Raw genomic sequence first — 14,186 nt, 5'->3', positions numbered from 1 at the left:
AGTGAGTGTTCAATCCATGGTGTGGATAAGATTCCAATAGCCTCTTGAACCGAGTCCTATATTCATATAAACTCTCTTGGTCCCTTTGCATTATACCCGAGATCTCATTCCAGACATAATCGGTGTTCTCCAATGGGAAGAATTTATCTAGAAACTCTCTTCTCAAGAAATTCCAATTGGTCACAATCTCATCTGGTAGCGAATAAAACCATGTCTTTGCTTGTCCCTCAAGAGAGAAAGGAAAGGCAAAAACCATAATAGCCAACTCATCGGCTCCATGCCTTCGAGCCTTAGAACAAGCAACTTGAAAATCTCTTAAATGACGGATGGGGTCTTGACTCGGCAACCCATTATATTTAGGAAGTAGATGTATCAAGCTACTCTTCAACGCAAAGTTTGGATCAAGGTTAGGGTACCTTCCTTACAAAGGTTGAAGTATGATATCCGTAGCTCCTTGCTCATGCAAAGTGATCGTCGTGGCTCCACCATGTATGGTTCACCTGTAGGATGCAAAGATGTATTAGTAGTGCCAACAGAAGAATAGAAAGTAGCGGACTCCAAGTCACTCTCGGTACCGTCTAGTGATTCGGTGTGTTCCTCAAGAGAGGCCGAAGTACTAGCCGTATAGTCTAACCGCCGTCTAGCTTGCCGAGTATGTAACAAAGTTCTTTCAATCTCAGGGTCAAACTCGGCTAAGCTAGAATTCGGTTGAAATCGAGTCATCAAACTTGGGAGTCATAGCACAAATACAAAAGAAATCTAAACTATAGCTAAGTATTAAAAGAAAGTAAACTATCTACAATATTCACATATTCACATAACCAATATCAAGGCATATGTTGCAACCATTCCCTAGCAACAGTGCCAAAAATTTGATGCTTGCGGATTATGTCGGTATAGAATTTCTCAATAAAATCCCATTGTAAGTATCGTTCTAACCAACAACAATCCTCAAATAAAATTTTGAAGGAATTGGTTGTCACAAGTTCAACCCCAATAAAAATAACCGAAGTATTCAAACCTCGGGAAGACTCACGAGGAATGGGCAAACATGTGCATCAACATTGGTTAGAATTCTGGGGTTGCAAGTCATGAGCAAGAAATTAAACTAGGAATCTTAACAAGCAAGTAATCTTGGAGTGCAAGAAACTAATTCAAACAACTAAAGCAAGATGTGAACAATTCCAAACTAATAAGATAACATCCAATATAATTCTATTCTAAACTAAACAATTAACTATGACTAAGACAAGCGATTAGGATTTTTGGGTTTTCAAATATGAATAATAAAAGCAACTCTTTACTAGACATAGAAATTTGGGGTCACTATCCTTGTCTAATAACCATATCTTGACAACTATGAGGAACCAAACTCATTAAGTCTACTTCTATACTTGAAGTATGTTAAATGGTTTAGTCAACATCAACCCATAAGGTCCAACCTAGCTACTAATTGACTTAGTAGTAGACTAGTGTCAATGGCTATCAAATTGACCACTAAGGGTTCCTAAATCATCAAAACCATTAGACCCAATGACTCAAGTTTACCCAATTCCCTTAGCCTAGGCCAAGAGTAAAGAGAACTACTCCATAATCAAAGGAAACATTTCATCAAACACATGGTAAGCATTACTAAAAGACATATTCAAAGTGCAATTAAATTGAAATTAATAAGTACCCACTAACAATTATCAACATACAATCACTCAAACAACACAATTAATCATGAAAATCATCAATGTAACATTAGCAATTCAAGATTCACAAAATTCATGAAATGGGTATAAAATGACAATTGACAAGGAAACATAAAACTAACACAAGATCTAAACAAAATTATACTAAGGAATTCAAATTAAGCAATCACAACTAGTAATTAACAAGATCCAATTCATAATTCAACAAGGGAAGATCAAATTAAAGCTAGATCTAGAGAGGAACAAGGGTTTCTCTCTCTAGAAGAACAAGAACCAAAAACTAGCTAAAAATTGTATCTAAGTGTAAAATGAATGATCCCCCCTTTCCCACTAGCATCCTTGGATCTTTTCCATGCAGAACCAGCTTGAATTTGGGCCTCTTGAGCCTTTGAAATCGCCAAGCAAGATTTCCTTTAATAAGGTCACGTGCAGCTTGTCGCGCGTACGCGCCATGCGTGCGTGCGCACTGATTGCTTTTGTGATCCACGCGTGCGCGCCATGTACGCGTGCACGCCAGTGTGGATTTCTCTAATCTGCGCGGATGCGCCGATCTACGGGCGCCGCTTCCAGCTGTCCACATCCACGCGTGCGCACGAGGTGCGCATGCGCGCCCATACTGAAATTCTAAAAATCCAAATCTTCATGTTCCTTTCTCTTGTGCATGCTTTCTTTCTCTCTTCTAGGCCATTCTTGCCCTATAGATTCTGAAATCACTCAACAAATACGTAACGACATCGAATGTTAATAAAAGAGGATCAAAATATAGCAATTTTAAGGCAAAAGAAGCATGTTTTCCATCATGAGGCAATATTAGGAAGAGAACACAAAACCATGCAATTCTTGTGATTACGTGTGAAAAATATTGACAAGACCCCCCAAATTCTATAAAATATAAACCACAAAATTGGGGTTTATCAACTTCTAATAAGCTCTGTCTATACCAAGTAAATTTCTCAAGCTTTGATGGAGTTCTTCACAAGCTTTGAGCTCCCAACTTTGATCCTCATATATTCCCAGATCCCAAATCTTATTTCTACACCCGTCTTCAAGTGGCTCATGATGATTCCATCCGGGTGGTTCAGCCTTATAATTTTTATTTAGGTACCCAAACATCCTCCTAGACCCAATTAATTGAGAATTATGCCAACCCTTGCAATCAGGCTTTGAGCTTCCAACCATAACGAACCTAGGATGGTGTTGCCAACCACTACCCATCTCCCTTTTACTCTTAATGCCACAAAGAGCTCTAAGTTGACCATCTGTCTCAAGTAAACCATATTCAAGTGGGAAAGTAAAGGTCAATGATAAGAATTTTACCCACTCAAGTAAACCATCTGTTTCTAATGATCTTGCAAGCTCCATTCCCCTGTGCTCTTCTTTGAATTCTTCCACCTCCTTGTAAGCTTCTTCAATTTTAACCTCTTCCTCTTGGTAGCTTTCTTCCAATTCAATCTCCTCTTCATTGCTTTACAAGGGCATGGGAGGTTGTGCTTCTTCTTCTTTAATCTCCATGTCAACTCCAATGGGAGAGGGTTCTATTGTAGATAAGGGTTCATCAATGATTGAGTCCATCTCTTGATCATCCCCTTCAAAGTCTTCAACCATGATATGCCTTGGAGGTTGTACACCCTCCTCAATATCAATTTCAAACGTCTTTGAAGGAGGCTCTATAACTTGACTTTCCCATGGAGGTTCTGCATCTCCGAAGTCTGCAATCGCTTTTTCCTCTTCAATAATTGCTGCTTTGTCCAGTTTTTTTAGTATAAAATCGTACTCATCCTTGATGATTTCTTTTCCATGATAACTCCTTTCAACTATTCCTTCATCTTTAAGGGTCTCTCCTACCTCCACATGTTGGGCCTCCTCTTGCTCTAAGACAAAATTAGACTCCTCCTTGATGTCTTCCTTCATTAATTCTTCAACCACTCCTTTGACTTCAAGGGTCTCTACTACCTTCACCTGCAGGTCCTCTTCTAGCTTCTTATGAAGTATGAATTCGCAAAGACGATCCCTTTTCTCTTGTTCCTTGTCAATAGCATAGCTGGGATCATCTTGCTCTTGGATTGATGGATGTGGATGCTCTTCCATGGAGGGTGGTGATGGGATGGGGGGATCATTATGTGGTTGAGAAGGAAGTGCACTAGAGTTTGAGGGTTGAATATTAGAGGTAGAGGGTTGGTTCATGTGGGATATAAGATTTTGGAGTGTAGAGGTGAGATCAATGATGTTAGAGATGAGTGTGTTGTTATCCAATGGAGGTTGGGGTGGATAGGAGGGTTCATTTGTTGGGAGAAAGGGCTCATAATACGGAGATGGTTCTTCTTGCTAAGGATATGGAGATGATGAATACTGAGGTGGTGGTTCTAGGTGTGGTTCATGTGGTGGTTGGTGTGGTGGATAAAGATTAGAATCATGTGATGATGTTTAGTAGTAGGGGGCTTGTGAGTGTGGTGGTTCAAAGCTATGTTGAGGAGGTGGTTCATAGGCATATGATGGGGCTTGTTGGTAACTACAAGGGGGTCCACCATATCTATCATCTTGGTACGCACCTCGGAATGGCTCTTGACCATAGTAATTTGGTAAAGGTAGTTTGTCACAAAAGGGTCCACCATAACTATTGTCTTGGCATGCATTGTAGGAAGGTCGTTGTCCATGGTATCTTGGAAGGTGTTGTTGCCGAAAGGGTTGATCAGATCTTCGTGGCTTCTTCCATCTTTTGTTTTGACCTTGATGCATGTTCCTGTTATAGCTTCCATTCCTTTCAACAACATTGGAACCAAACTTAAAGTCAGAGGGGTGAGAACTCATAGTAGCTAATAAAATTAAAAACAAAAATAAAAACAAATAAACAAGCAAAAAAAAATATTTACAATAACCAATAATAAGGCACACGTTTGCAATTCCCCGACAACGGCGCCATTTACTGGTGCGTGGCAGAAATTAGACTAATTAAGAAATCAAGATAAAAATAGCGTTGCGAGTATAGCTCTTAACCAGCTAAGATCCGCTGCATCAATTTAGAAAGGTTGTCACAAAAGTTTAGAATAAAAAACACTGGGAGTATGAGTCCCAGGTCGTCTCCCAACTAGTTGCTAGAAAGGATGCTAATTTATTAATCAGGAGTTTCCGAGAGATTTGAGAATTGATCAACAGAAAATAAACAATTGTAATTTAGTGCAATGAAAATTAAAAGAAATTTATATTATTCAAATTAAAAAGCCTTGACTGGGGGAATGATTAATTAGAAGTTCTGTCCTTGTTGGAATTCTCTCAAGTATAGTATAAAGAGGTTGTTATTTTCACTTAGTTAACCCTTACTAAATAAAGGAAAGTCAAGTGATTGAGCTAACTCTTATTCGCAAATCCTAGTCCTCTCCCTTGGGAAGGTCTAGCGTTAGTAAATACAGAATTAGCCAACAACTTCGAATTTGACTAACCACTTGAGCATTCCAACTCAAGTGTCTCCTCTTAATCAACCCCCATGTCAAGTATGGAATCTACTCTATTGACATGGATGCCATCTTTGTTATTGGGAGTTTGGAATAGAAAAGAGACATAATAATTTAAATAAAATAGAGATTAAAAATTAATTAAAAGTAAAAGTAATCCTTTGCATTAACAATCCATGAAAATAATCCAATTACCACTCTAAACAAGAATTAAGAATATGGAATAAATAAAAGAGCAAGTAAGGAAACAAACTAGAATAGTATCTTCAACGGAGGTGATGACTCTTCAATATCCAAAAGCAAAAGCATAAAACTAATAAATTATGAATGTAAAGAAAAACTAGAGGAAGAATAAATTCTCTCTAGATTCAGATCTAAAAACCTAAAACTATCCTAATGAAAATATGTGAGTATCTTCAGTCTCTGCATGTTCCCTGGCTTTATTATGTGTTTCTGGGCCGAAAACTGGGTCAAAATGCGGCCCGAAATCGCCCCCATCATTTTCTGTTAATTCTGCAGATTGCGCAGGTCACGCGTACGCAAAAGTCACGCGTGCGCGTCATTTGGCGAATTTCCTTATCACGCGTACTCGTCGTCCACACGTGTGCGTCTTTTGTGCAGACTCCAATCTGCGCGTACGCATCAGGCACGCGCACATGTTGCTGTAAATTTCTCCATTCTGCGCGCTTGCCTGAGCCATGTGTGCGCGTCGGTGCTCGCAGGTCATCTCCTTAGTTTCTTGTGTTCCTTCCATTTTTGCAAGCTTCCTCTCCGATTTCTAAGCCATGCCTGCCCTATAAAGCCTGAAACACTTAACACACGGATCACGGTACCGAATGGTATAAAGGAGAATTAAAATATACTAATTAAAGATCTCTAGGAAGCAAGTTTTCAATCATAAAACAATACTAGGAAGGGATTGTAAAATCATGCAAATCATATGAATAAGTGGGTGAAGACTTGATAAAAACCACTCAATTAAACACAAGATAAATCATAAAATAGTGGTTTATCACCTATACAAAATAAGCTAAAAAGACTCAAAAAGATATCTGGATCCTCTGCTTTTGTCACCAACCAGACAACTCACCGAGGTCGGTTGCGACCTGCATCTGAAAAACACAACAGAAATATGGTATGAGAACCGGAGGTTCTCATTATGGTAAGAGTGTGCAGTGATGTAGGATATAAGACCCCGGGACGCCAAAGGCAATCCTAGACTTCATATCCATCACAAGATTTCAAATTTAAGGCATACTAAAACAAATAAGCAAAATATATAAACCTTAACATAATTAAACCGGGTAATCTATCTTAAGGGATTTCTATTCTAACCAAACACCGCTGTCCCATAGCCCTCACCAACCTATCCTCCATGCAATCCCATCACCATCGCCTTCCGAACCTCTTCAATCCCAGTAGAAAACACAATTACTTACAATGCAAGTAAATCACAAGTAGAAGCATATAAGGAAAATAATTCAAATAGCAAATAGGCATGTTATACAAATAGGCAAGCCATTTCAAGTAGTCAAAGCATACAAACAGATAGAAAATGCATATGATGAATGCCTGTCCTACTGGCTGTGATATCACATTGTCGGTTCAACTGCCAACCCGACACATGACGTCGCCCTTCGAATCCTCATGTAGGAACCCTCGAGATATAGTGCTCGGATCACTGTCCAGCTACTTGCGCCTGCACGCCATATAGATCCGAAGGGATGCGAGTGGGATACTCTTGTCACAGACCTTACATCTCAACGCAAGAGGGATGAACCACCGCCCTTACGCCGCCACCGCTACCTTGACAGGCGGGATCCAACCACCGTCCCTGCTGGGCGCATAGCGTCTCATAATCTCAATATAGAATAATAGTACAGTAGTTTTTTAGAAAACAGTTTAAATACATCAGTGATTCCTCATCACACATTCGAGTCCTCAACTCATCTCAACCACTGTCAATTCACATTTTTATTCTGAACTCAACAGTTCCTCAATTCTCATCTCATGCATCAACCATTCATCACATAACATCAAACCATCCTCAGCATGCTAGAAACCTAGGCCTCTGTTTTCTAAGTTTTCCAAATAATATCATCTAAAGCCATAAAATTCTTTCCCAATGTTCTAAATGTCCAAAACTAGGCCCAAGAGTCCAAAAATGGTGTTAGAGAAGCTTTCAACCTTGTTGGGAAGGCAGAATAGTTGAAATCAAAGTAAAATTTGAGAAACAGGGCGTGTGCGTCCGCACAGGGGTGTGCGTGCGCACGCCCAGAAGAGTTTTCAAAAGTGTGCGTACGCATAGAGGTGTGCGTATGCACAGGTGTCAAAATTTTTAATGTCTGTTCGCTCGCACAACCTGTGCCAGCTCCTCCAACAGACTGGCTTTCCCAACGTGTGCGTGCGCACAGGTCGCAATTCTTCCTTAGGTATGCGCACGCACGAGCTGTGCTAGCACTGCAAACAGAACGCATTTCCCTGCCTGTCCATGCGCACAGGTCTGTGTGTGCGCACAGGTTTGTAGGGTTGTGCGTGCGCACAAGGCTGTGCGTGCACACATACCAGAAATCACAAAATTCTGCAACTTTGCAGAATTTCAGATTTTCAGCACCAACTTTGAATGATCATAACTTCCTCTATAAAATTCCAAATTTTACAAACTTTATATCGATTAAAAGGGTTTTCAATGATCTTTAATTTCAAATAAATTTCAATCATTTTTGAAAACGGAGGCAAAAGTTATGATCGAACAAAGTTCACTAAAAACCAACCTTTACCAAAAGTGCACAATTTTCCAAATTACTTATTCTCTCAACTCAAACCAACGAATACCAAATAGAACCATTCCAAAACTACATTTCTCATCAAAACCTACAATTGATAACATTTTGCACCATTCTTTCCACATTTTTCTTCACATTTTATTCTCAACCTCAATATCATATATATCACATATTCACCAGATAAAGGCATTAGATTTATGCTTGCTCCTAGATCACATAACGCTTTCTCAAAGGTTTTTCTCCCAATGGTGCATGGAATATGAAAGCTCCCTGGATCCGACATCTTCCTTGGCAAGTTATTCTGAATGATGGCACTACATTCCTTAGTCAGGACCACTATCTCATCTCCCTTTAAAGGCTTCTTCTTTGATAATAGCTCCTTCATGAACTTGACATAGAGAGGCATTTGCTCCAAAACCTTAGCAAAAAGAATATTGATTTGCAACTTTCTGAAGACTTCCAAGAACTTTGAAAACTGCTTGTCTTTGGTCTCCTTTTAAAGTCTCTGAGGATATGGCATTTTAGGCTTGTACTCAGGAGCTTTTGGCATTGTAGGATAAGTGTCAAGAGAGTCTGGGAATGGGTTATCCGCACGCTTTGGAGGGACGTGCTCTACTTCTTCCTTCTTCTCCTCTGGAGCTGATTTTTCAATTGGCTCCTCATTAACTTGTGCTTTCATACTTGCCACTTGTCCACTTGTCAAGGTGATAGCCTTGCATTCCTCTTTTAGATTTGGAATTATGTTACCAGGAAGGCTATTAGTGGTCCTCTGATCAATTTCATTAACTTTTGTGGCTAATTGACCCACTTGAATCTCCAAGTTCTTGATTGATGCTCTGGTTTTCTGTCTAAAAGTTGCCAATATTGTTTCCAAATCATTGTTCTGCTGGGGCTGAGAAGTTGCTTGCTGAGATGACTAAAACTGGTGGTTATTAAAATTATTCTGTTGAAAACCATCCTAAAAATTATTATTAAAATTTTGTGGCCTCTGAGGTTGCTCTCCCCACCCAAAATTTGGGTGATTTCTCCACCCCTGATTGTAGGTCTGAGAATAGGGATCATTATTGGGATTTCTAGGAGCACTCCCCATGTAATTGACCTGTTTAGAAGAGGATTGAGTATAATCATAATTATCATTTTGCACAAAATTACCTATCATGTCATAAGAGACCTCTTGAGGTGGATTTTGGGTGTTGATAGCTGAGACTTGCATTCCACCCATCTGCTGAGTAAGTAGATTTATTTGCTGAGACATAAGCTTGTTCTGAGCAAGAATAGCATTAAGAGCTTCTACTTCTATAACACCCTTCTTCTGAGGAGCCTCAGAGTTTACAAGATTCCTGTTAGATGAGTATAAATATTGGTTGCTAGCAACCAATTCAATTAGCTCAATAGTCTCCTCCAGTGTCTTCTTCTTGTGCAATGAACCACCTGCAGAATTATCTAAGCACATCTTGGACATTTCACCCAAACCTTCATAAAAGATATCTAGTTGGGTCCATTTGGAGAACATGTCCGGAGGGCATTGCCTAGTCAGTAGCTTGTATCTCTCCCAAGCTTCATAAAGAGTTTCACCATCCTTCTGCCTGAAGGTCTGAACCTCTACCCTAAGCTTAGTCAGCTTCTTTGGTGGGAAAAAATTAGTAAGAAACTCAGTAACAACCTTGTCCCATGTATCTAATTTCTCCTTAGGTTGGGAATCTAGCCATAGCTTTGCTCCATCCCTCAGAGCAAACGGGAAGAGCATGAGTTTGTACACCTCTGGGTTCACTCCATTTGTTTTCACAGTATCACAAATCTGCAGAAAGTTAGAAATAAATTGATTTGGTTCCTCTTGGGGAAGACCATGATACTAGCAGTTTTGTTGGACAAGGGTGACCAATTGTGGCTTCAACTCAAAGTTGTTTGCAACTATAGGACGCACCACAATACTTTTTTCATAAAGTTCTGCAGTAGGAGCAGAGTAAGAGCCAAGCACTCTCTTTTGTTGCTCATTCTCATTTGGATTAGCCATGTTGGCATTAGCAGCATTATTAGGATCCATAGTGGATTCTGCAGCCTTGCAAAGTCTTGCTTGTTGCAAACATCGCCTGAAAGTCCTTTCAGGTTCAGGATCAAAGTCTAAGAGAGGTTCCTTGTCTTTGTTCCTGCGCATAAACAGATAAAAGACAAGAAAAGATGAAACTCTCTGCGTCAGAGTGTAGAGAATTTCCAGTGAGGTAACCTATGTAAACAGTTAAAATAAAAATACTAAATAGAATAAATAAATAAATTTCAAAATTTGTAGGCAAAATTAGCACAGAAAAACTCGAAATTAACAAGAAAAATAAACAGGAAAAATTGAAATAAAAATAACTAGGGGACACCAAACTTAATTTTAGAAATTAAGGAAAATATTAGTGCTGTTTATTTATTTATTTTTTTCAAAAATACTAAAGCAAAATTTAAATAAAATTAAAACTAAAACGCCTAATCTAAGCAATCAAACAACAAATAGTTGTTAATCAATATTAATCCCCAGCAACAGCGCCAAAAACTTGGTGCGGAATTCAGAGTCCACAAACTAACTGGCAAGTGCACCGGGTCGTACCAAGTAATACCTCAGGTGAGTGAGGGTCGATCCCACAAGGATTGAGGGACTAAGCAACAATAGTTGATTAATGTACTTAGTTAGACAAGCATAAAATAGTGTTTGAGAATTCAAAAGCATTAAATAGTAAATTCAGAATATCAGAAGACAGGCAAGTAAATATGTTGGAAAAATAATATGGAGAAGGCAGTTAAGGCTTGATAAACCACTGTTTTATGGTTTACATTGTGTTTAATTGAATGGTTTCATCAAGTCTTCACCCACTTATTCATACTAATTGCATGATTTTATAATTCCTTCCTAGTATCATTTTATGGTTGAAAACTTGCTTCCTAGAGATCTTTAATTAGTATATTTTAATTCTCCTTTATACCATTCGATGCCGTGATCTGTGTGTTAAGTGTTTCAGGCTTCATAGGGCAGGAATGGCTTAGAGAATGGAGAGGAAGCTTGCAAAAATAGAAGGAACACAAGAAACTAAGAAGATGACCAGCAAACACCGACGCGCGCGCATGGCTCACGAGAGCGCGCGGAATAGAGAAAATCGCAGCGACGCGTACGCGCAGATTGGAGTCTGCACGAATGACGCGAACGTGTGGATGACGCGTACGTGTGACAAGGAAAATCGTTGAATGACACGAACGCGTGACCTGCATGATCTGCAGAAATAACAGAAAATGCTGGGGGCGATTTCGGGCCGCGTTTTGACCCAATTTTCGGCCCAGAAACACAGAACAAAGCCAGGGAACACGCAGAGACTCAACAACAGATTAGATACACATCTTAGACACAATAGACATATTCTCATTAGGATAGTTTTAGGTTTTAGATCTGAATTTAGAGAGGATTACTTTCCCTCTAGGTTCATTTTACATTCATTGCTTTTGCCTTCGGATATTGAAGAGTTATTACCTCCGTTGAAGATATTATCTTAGTTTGTTTCCTATTTCCTTACTCTGTTAAATTCCATTTATCTTAATTAGTTTGTCACTTACTCTTCCATGTTCTTATTTATTTTATTTAGAATTACAATTGGATTATTCTTATGGATTGTTAATGCAAAGGATCACCTTTACTTTTAATTAATTTTAAGTCTCTATTTTATTTTAATTAATTTATTATGTCTTCTTATATTTTTCTGAGTATTATATCCATGTCAATGGAGTAGAATTTCTAACTTGACACGGGAATTGATTAAGAGGAGACACTTGAGTTGGAAGGCTTAAGTGTTGGTTAAAATTGGAAGTTGTTAGCTAGTTCTGTATTTACTAACGCTAGACCTTCCCAAGGGAGAGGACTAGGATTTGCGAATAAGGATTAGCTCAATCACTTGACTTTCCTTTATTTAGTAAGGGTTAACTAAGTGAAAACAACAACCTTTTTAATACTACACTTAAGAGATCCCAACAAGGATAGAACTTACAATTAATTATTCCCCCAGTCAAGGCTTTTTATTTAGAATATCAATAATCGTTCTTAATTTATTTTTATTGCTTTAATTTACAATTATTTAATTGCTCATTATTCAACTCTCAAAACTCTCAGAAAATTCCTAATTAATAAAATAGCACCCTTTCCTAAAACTCGTTGGGAGACGACCTAGGACTCATACTCCCAGTATTTTTATTTCTAAATTTTGTGACAACTTTTCTAAATTGACAAGGCGGATCTTAGTTGGTTAAGAACTATACTCTCAACGCATTCTCTATATTGATTTCTTAATTAGCCGACTTCTGCTCTCACGTCAAGACTTCAGAGTTATCTATTTTCCGGATTGACTTTTCTTATTAATTTATTTTAATCATGCAAGATTTAATTCATGGCAAACTATATGTGACTAGACCCTAATTCCTTAGACTTTTCTAGTCTCCTTTAACTCTCATCAACTGCCAATTCCTCGGTCAATTAATTCCAATTAGGGGGTGAAGTTTAATTCTAGTTATTATGCCATAAAAATCCTAATTATCCAAATATAAGAGAATTATATGTCACATATCCCGTTAAGTCTAGATAATTAGAATTTAGGAGAAATTTTTTTCAAGCTATTGTTCAAGTAAAGAGCTTTTCCAAGTTATACAAGAACTCAATTAGAATGAGGGTCATACTTCTATTCCACCCAAATTCATAAGATAAAGAACGAAAACAATTCTTAAATTATAAATCAGTACATGAATTAAAATAGAAAAACAATAGAATCAATCCATACAAATAGACAGAGCTCCTAACCTTAACAGTGGAGGTTTAGTTGCTCATGGAAAAGAGTGAAAACTAGGATTCTGGTAAACTGTAAATTGGGTTGAGGTGGAATAATCCCCAGAAGAGAAGTTTCTTTTCTCTTTTATATCTAATCCTAATTAATTTAAAATCTATTTTCTAAAACTAATATAATATCTTTTCCTATTTATAAAAATTAAAGTTTAAATCAGAATTAATTATAGCAATCAGCATTTTCTGCACGTGGCGCATGTCACGCGTACGCGTGAGTCACGCGTACGCGTCGATGGTCTTCTTCGCTTTTCACGCGTACGCGTCAGGTACGTGCACGCGTCGCTGTGCAAATCTCCAAATCACGTGCACGCGTCAGGTACGGGCAAGCGTCGCTCCTTGCTGGTCATCTCCTTTAATTCTTATGCTCCTTCCATTTGTGCAAGCTTCCTCTCCATCCTCTAAGCCATTCCTGCCCTATATAGCCTTCTCTTTTTCTGTGAAAACTGCATCAAATCCAACCAAATGCTACCTAAAATAAACAGAATTGCACACGACTCAAAGTAGTATTCATAGTGGTTAAAAGATAATTAATTATTGATTAAACTCAATAAATTGAATGCAAATTCACTAGAAAAAGATAGGAAAGATGCTCACGCATCATCCATCTCCCTTTAAGGCTTTCTTTTCAGAGAGCAAGCCTTTCATGAATGCCACATAAGGAGCCATTTTCTCCAAAACCTCAGCAAAAGAAATGTTAGTTTTGTAACTTTTTAAAGATTTCCAAGAATTGAGAGAGCCGCTCGTCCTTGGTCTGCTCTTGGAGCTTCTGAGGTTGTAGTGCTTCAAGCTCTTGAATAGGTTCCATAGAGGGGGTGTGTGACAGTGTAACCTCAGCCTCTTCTGGAGCTTCTTTCTCCTCTGACCCCTTATCAGCTTGAACCTCCTTCTTCAATATAGAATCTTTAGCCTTTGATAAGGCCTTACACTCTTCTCTTGGGTTGGAAATTGTGTCACTCTGAGGGTTATCTGAAGATCTCTCAAGTATTTGCTTCTCCAACTTATCCATTTTTATCTCCAAATTCCTCAGTGAGGCTTGGATTTCCTGCATAAAACTTTGTTAGCTTTTGGAGACTTCTGCCACAATAGACACTAAATCAGAGATACTCTAAGGTTGAGAGGCTTGAAAAGGAGGGTTGTTGAACTAATTCTGATTGAAACCACCCTGAGAATTATTGGCATAATTCGGTTGCTATCTCTGAGGTTGCTCTTTCCACCCGAAGTTTGGGTGATTCCTCCATCCCTGATTAAAAGTCTGAGAATAAGAAGTGATACAAAATTTGATGAACAATATTCTGCATAACTATCAGCAAGTGCACCGGGTCATATCAAGTTATAAAACTCACTTAGAGTGAGGTTGATCCCACGAGGATCAAAGGATTAAGCAATCAATAGTTAA

At 38.5% G+C, this 14,186-nt stretch overlaps 1 non-coding gene across 1 annotated transcript; it reads left to right on the top strand.

Annotated features, from left to right (window-relative positions):
- Positions 1–9,440: 9,440 nt before the first annotated feature.
- LOC112725685 (small nucleolar RNA R71) lies at positions 9,441–9,546 on the top strand. Its single transcript, XR_003164776.1, has one exon. It is a non-coding gene; the product is annotated as a small nucleolar RNA R71 (small nucleolar RNA).
- Positions 9,547–14,186: the final 4,640 nt, after the last annotated feature.

Source organism: Arachis hypogaea, chromosome 11, assembly GCF_003086295.3.
Source record: "Arachis hypogaea cultivar Tifrunner chromosome 11, arahy.Tifrunner.gnm2.J5K5, whole genome shotgun sequence".
Taxonomy (NCBI): Eukaryota; Viridiplantae; Streptophyta; class Magnoliopsida; order Fabales; family Fabaceae; genus Arachis; species Arachis hypogaea.
The sequence above is the reverse complement of the archived record's forward strand: the minus strand, read 5'-3'. Positions and strand labels throughout refer to the sequence as shown.